Source organism: Salminus brasiliensis, chromosome 19, assembly GCF_030463535.1.
Source record: "Salminus brasiliensis chromosome 19, fSalBra1.hap2, whole genome shotgun sequence".
Lineage (NCBI taxonomy): Eukaryota > Metazoa > Chordata > Actinopteri > Characiformes > Bryconidae > Salminus > Salminus brasiliensis.
In genome coordinates this window covers 5176702-5182968 of record NC_132896.1, presented here as the reverse complement: position 1 = coordinate 5182968, position 6267 = coordinate 5176702, and the positions used below count along the sequence as shown (strand labels likewise).

Sequence of the window (6267 nt, the reverse complement as noted above, 5' to 3'; positions counted from 1 at the left end):
CGAGGAGTTGGCAAGGACCAATCTGTGATGTTCTAGATGGCTGGGTCAGAAGATTGCGAAGTGCTTCTGGTATGCAGTGGTCAGTACTTATCAAAAGTGCTCCAAAAAAGGACAACCGGTGAACCAGCGACAGGGTCATGAGCACCTAAAGCTCATTGAGGCATGTGGGGAGTGAAGGCTAGCCTGTCTGGTCTGATCTCTCAACTACTACAGCACAAATTGCTCAATGGGTCAATGGGTCAGACGTGTTTTGGTGGCACAAGAGGAAACTACACAATATAAGGCCATTTTCAGATCATGGCTAATAATTGTTCAATTCCATCAGCAGCAGCAGATTTACCGAACCAGGTGTTGAATGAATAACCGGCACACCAGCGACAGGGTCATGGGCATCTTCAGAGGTCTTGGTCAGATCTGTTGTGGCACACAACACAGGTAGGAGGTACTAATGTTATGACTGTAACTAATCTACTATAGAGTATTTTATCAAAAAGTCACAGAAGTGGCCCTTTACTCTCTACATAGGCCATGAAAGGTTTCTAGAACCAAATATGGGCTTTATGTCCAATATAGAGCCAACTGGCGTTCAGTCCAACCACCCAAGTTAATCAATTTAAAAGAAACCATCCAAGAAATGGTGAGTTCCTGAGTAGAGGGTTAGACGTATGCTATAATCGTGTGATAATTAAAACCGTTTATGATATAACACTACTATAAGAGGCAGGAGAACAGACATGAAAGAGACTGAGATATGAAAAGCAAGGCCAGGGCATTGTGATCAGACATTTAGGCCTAAATCAGCGTCTTCAGTCTTGCAGGTTGTAGTGAGCTCCAAACTGATTCTGCACAGCAGTTAATTATCAGGTTGAATCAGGTGCGATGGAGTGGGGATTTGAGCTGAACGGCGCTGCTCTTAAATCACTAGCTTTGGCTCTTTCTCAGCATCACAGGGAAAAACATACGGAGCATTTGCTTTGGGTGATTGTGGGACATAACTGCTGCACTTGGTAAATGGTGACTCTGAATTGGGCCATGTGACCTGGCTCTGTAAATCTGATTGGCTTTCCAAGTTTCTGATTGTTGGAGATCTGGAAACGAGGAGTGGGAATATCGTGGAGAATGACCGTAATCAGGTAGGGTAGATTATACTGTATGGGTAAATGTTGGGGGTATTTTTTCACGCTGTGTCGACAGGTGGTTGTGCTTGTTCACCAGAGTGCTGAATAAAACCACGGCAGTAGTTTTGAAGCTGATGTTCGAGGGTTGAGTGTGCCAGCTTTGTCTTAGAGAATGAACCACTGAAATATATTCATATATTATTATTATATTATATTTATTAAACTAATCTAAATGAGCTGCTTCCCACACGTTCCTCACAGCTGTCCACATGTTTCCCAACACAGTCCTGCAAGCTCTTAATGGGCTTTAAATCTGCCAATTGCGTTATGCTGCCTGCCATCAGCAGCCGGAGCCCAAGAGAGCACAATCGGCCTTGCTCTCCCTCTCCCCACATCACTTCAGACATTGGCTGGTTAAGCATGTTTCTGAGAAGGCATTGGTCAGTAATGTGTAGCTACGGCATCAGCTGAACATCCCCACTCCTCAACCCACTCCACCCCAGCATTGACCATTGTGGCCCCCTGCATTGCCTTGACATTGTCTGCCTTGTATATTACTGTAACTGTATATTGAATTATTGAAAAGGCAGAGGTTTTGGCCCTTTTTATGAATTCCCAGTATCACGGAATCTCTGATTAGTCAAGAAACCTATAAGATTAAGAGAGGACTCCCAGAAAAGTCTAGACCTCTTAGAATAACCTCTATTAGGCCTCTTTGCTCTTCTAGGATCTCATAAAGACGCTTGAGGCTTCATTTAAAAGAAAAGAAGCCTAGCCTTCTCTAGGATCCCAGAGCTGAAGCCTGGTGCTCCATGGAAATTAGTGTTACAAAGAAAGTGAAGTTTGTGAGAAGGACCACGCCCAAACTCCTCCTCTCCATTATTATGTGCCCTATAACACCGCTCATGCTCGGCCTATGCGGCAAGCTTCAAGTCTCATCAGCTGAAGCCACCCAGGACTCCAGACCACGTTTCTCAGAGTTCCCCTTCCTTGCCTCAGCTCAGCTCATGTGTTTTTCAGTTCTTTGAGTTTCCTATTGGCCACATTTACACTTACACATTTGTGCAGTTCAACAATATATATATATATATATATATATATATATATATATATATACACATATATACACACACACACACACACACACATACACACACATACACACACATACACACACACACCCCTTTTCAGTATTAGTAGGCAATAATCCTGCACTTTCCCATGTGATGCAATTAATTCTTCTCAAACAACAGGGAATTTACAGTTAATGGGGGATTTTGGTATCTTTCAGAAAGGGCAAATGGAATCCTTCGTGAATGATTGCCCCCCTGTGGTCAGAGGGGACCACGGCTGAGAGCAGTAAACAGGATGACAGAGGATGATACAGCAATGCATGGCATTAAAATGCTTTCAAGTAACTGTCAATGGAGCCGCTGGGACTCAGAAATCCGTTTTAGTCCAACAGTGACTAATAAGGTTTCTATGGAAGCTTTCATTGCCCAGCTTGTGAATTCACTTACATTTCATGCTGATTCATGCATGATTTCATTGAAAAAACAAAACAAAAAAAAAAAACCCACCATTGGTGATTGGGCCGGCAGACAGTAATGCAGTAATGCAGTAGCACCCACAGAGGATAAACCAGCAGCAGAAGGCCACGGTGGAAAGGGCTATAGGTAAAGGAATGGGATCAAATCCCTACTAAATGCATTCACATGACATTTTCTCTTATAACAGTTCTATTGCAAATACACTATATGGACAAAAGTTTTGGGACACCTGCTCATTCCTGTTTTTGTTTTTTTTTATCTGAAATCAAGGGCATGAAAGGGCATCCTGCTTCTGTTGGAGTAACTGTCTCTACTGTCCAGAGAAGAAGGCATCCTACTAGATTGTGGAGGAGCATTGCTGTGAAGATATGACTGGATGATATGAATTGATCACCACCACACTACATCCTCAACTCATCCTAAAAGTACTGGATGGAGCACCAACCAAGTTCTTCCACTGCTCCACAGCTCAATGCTGCTGGGGGGGCTTTACACCCCTCTAGCCCACGCCTGGCATAAGGCAGCATGGTGCCAATAGGCTCATGGTTACCTGCTCTAGAGAGTCCTTTTCCATTGCAAGTGCTTCTCTAGAGGAACTACACAAGCAGTGTGTGTGTGTGTGTGTGTGTGTGTGTGTGTGTGTCAGCAATGTGGACTAGACTAGACTAGACCAACTGCTAGTCGGTGCAGAGCGACTACACACAGAACAGGCTGGAGAATGTAGCCTTAGGAGGCTTAACCAAGGACTCTTTTTGGTGTACTCTCCAGCAGGTTCTCCAGCAGGTTCCTTGAGCGAAAATGTCAAGAAGCTGTCAGAGGTCGAAGAAACCTTCACTTAATGTAAAGGTTCTTGAGGCTAAAATGTCAATTATTAGTAATTATTTGTAAGAGTGTAGAGCAGCGTGCTGCCCCAGCTGGAGAATCAGACCCACAACCATGGCAATCGTTGCCCCTTATCTGTAGATTCTGCAGAACAGAACTGAACAAAGGTTTGGAGGATGGGCTGGGGATTGGCGACACCTTCCTCCCCTGTCGTCGGACTGAACACTCAAACCTCCACTGAATACCTTTAGAAATGAACAATTATGAAGAATACAGTTCTACAGAAGTCCTCACAAGTCTGCTTGCTAACAGATCCTGTAATTCTCTGGAGCAGCAAAGACGGGCTTACACCCACCCCCCCTCCCTCCCTCCCAACTCCCCTCCACCCCCAAACCAAGGCCTTGATGTGTGTGTCTAACAGCAGTATTAACTGTGGGAGTGCACAGTGCTGTGAAAAGCCCTGAAAAAAAAGAAAGAAAAAAAAAAATCAATAGTGCTGCTTTCAGCGCCACAGTCAGGCGGGGACGGAGGTGTGTAATTAAACGCTCGTCTAATTGGCTCTGAAGAATGAACAACAAAACAACTTGTTAACTTGTTAACCGAGCTTTCCTCAAGGAAGAAAAAAAAAAAAAGCTACAACACGGCCCACAAAGACGTGCAAGCCATTTGTAGGATGCTGTTCACACGTCTGGAGAGGAGGCATGCAACGACAGACACAAAGCAAACAGAAAGCCCTCTTTTACGAGCATGTTTTTGTCAGAAATGTGCGTGTGAAGTGTAATTACGCTGAGAAACAAGCAGGAAAAAGGACACACTTTTCCTCAGAGGACTCCTGCAGAAGCATGGAAGGCATTAGTAAGTGTGAAGAAGAGCGAAGCTTCATTGAAAATTTGCAGCGTCTGAAGGTTGAAGTGCTTCAGCTGGAGCGTGTTAGCAGATACTGGCCTGACTCAATTCAAACCCAGTGATTTGCAGAACGCTTTCTACTGCGGACGGCACAAAGCAGCTTTACAGAGATCTGGGTCCAGGCCTTCTTTGAGCATGGCGATGGCAACGGCGACAATGGCTGGAAATAAAAATCTTCCTCAGATCAAAAGGAAAAGAAACCTTGAAAGGGACCAAGACTCAAAAGGGGAACCAATTATTAAATATTAATTATTCATCAAACTGTGTACATCCTGAACAGTGTCAAGTATTCCAGACCAGCCCATATTTGCGCTTGGATTGGACCAGTGAATTCAAGAGACCCAACAAATGTCAATTTGAGGGGGCTGAGGCACACCCACATGCACTATAAGGACAAAAGTATTGAGACACTTGCACATTCATTGTTGAGAGTTTATCCCACTTTTGTTGGAGTAATTGTCTCTACTGTCCAGGGAAGAAGGCTTTCTGCTAGATTTGGGAGCAGGAGCATCGCTGTGAGGATTTCACCATCCCACCTCATCTCAAACTGATCGGTTACTGGTTGCATGATGGATGTTCTGCTTAGAAGTTCAGCAAGCCCAACTCTCCCTGTAGAGAAGTACTGCCAATAGAATAGGACTACAGATCAACATCATTAACCTATTGTCAACCATGCTGCCTAATGCCAGGCGTGACCTTTAGAGGGGTCCAAAGCCCCCAGCATTGAGCTGTGGAGCAGTGGAAGAACTGGGTTCTCTGGAATTATGGATGGTGCTCCATCCATTACTTTATGGGATGAATAAGGGTTGATCCAAAATCCGGACCTCACAAACATTCATGTCACTGAATGCAACCAAATCCTCACAGCAATGCAAATCCAAACTCTAGTAGAAAGCTTTCTTCTCTGGACAGTAGAGACAGTTACTCCCTCCCCCCGTCACCCAAATACCTTTAATTTTGGAAGAAACAAATGAACGAGCAGGTGTCCCAATACTTTTGTCCTGACAGTATACTGGTGATCCTGGCTTAATCTCAACGTGCCACATTTGTAGCATGTTGTGGTGGAAGAAAGGGCAGCAGAGGCTCCTAAAAACACAGGCCTTTGAATTCAGGCCAGACCGAGAAGGCCACGTTTGATGTTATGGGTGAATTCCCCCTCATCCTTCTGATGTTCGCTTGGCTCGCCAGACTGCGACTCTAAAACCCCACTAACTGCAGGTGGAAGCTCTGTCATGGTCATGTGACCAGCTGGAGAGGACCTGAAAAAGAGCTGCGGCCTCAGAGAAAGAGAGGGAGGCTTTTATCCTCCTCCCTCCACCTCCTTCAGGGCCTACACCGCCAACGTCAAGACAATGCTGAGCGAGCGCACGGAGGGGGGGGTGGGGGTGGGGGGTGATCACTTAAGCAGCGGCCAGCAGGACGTGACAGGCGGATGGAAGATGGAGGATTGAGGGGGAACACACACACACACACACACACACACACACACACACACACACACAAATGAGAGGACAGAGTTATTTTCTTTCATTTTCTACCTGGATGGATGAGACAAAGGCTTTTTTCACCCAAAGCAGTGGTGATGATGGCCAGAACACAACTGCTCTGCGTTGTGATGAACTACAACACCTTTCAAACGCCTCTCCAAAAGACGTCACCCAGAAAGACGGTTCCAGCCTGTTCCGTCCTCTCGCCGTGCTTCATTGTGAGCTCGATTGTATCTCCTCTACGGTGAAGAAAAGAACAAATTAAATCAGACAGATGGATTTTGACAGTTCTCAATGAAACGCAGATCCACCCTGTCAAGCAAAGAAAGCAAAGTGTATTTCAAGCAGCAAACGCAGACGTCTCAATCCGGCTGACGCCTTTTT

General features: G+C 45.3%; 1 protein-coding gene across 1 annotated transcript in view; it reads right to left on the bottom strand.

Moving 5' to 3' along the window:
- tead1a (TEA domain family member 1a) overlaps positions 1-5956 on the bottom strand; it is a 72998-nt gene extending 67042 nt beyond the window's left edge. Inside the window, exon 1 of the mRNA XM_072663009.1 lies at positions 5935-5956. The gene's annotated coding sequence lies outside the window, so the exon portion shown is untranslated. The remainder of the gene's footprint in view (positions 1-5934) is intronic.
- Between the last annotated feature and the right edge of the window lie 311 nt (positions 5957-6267).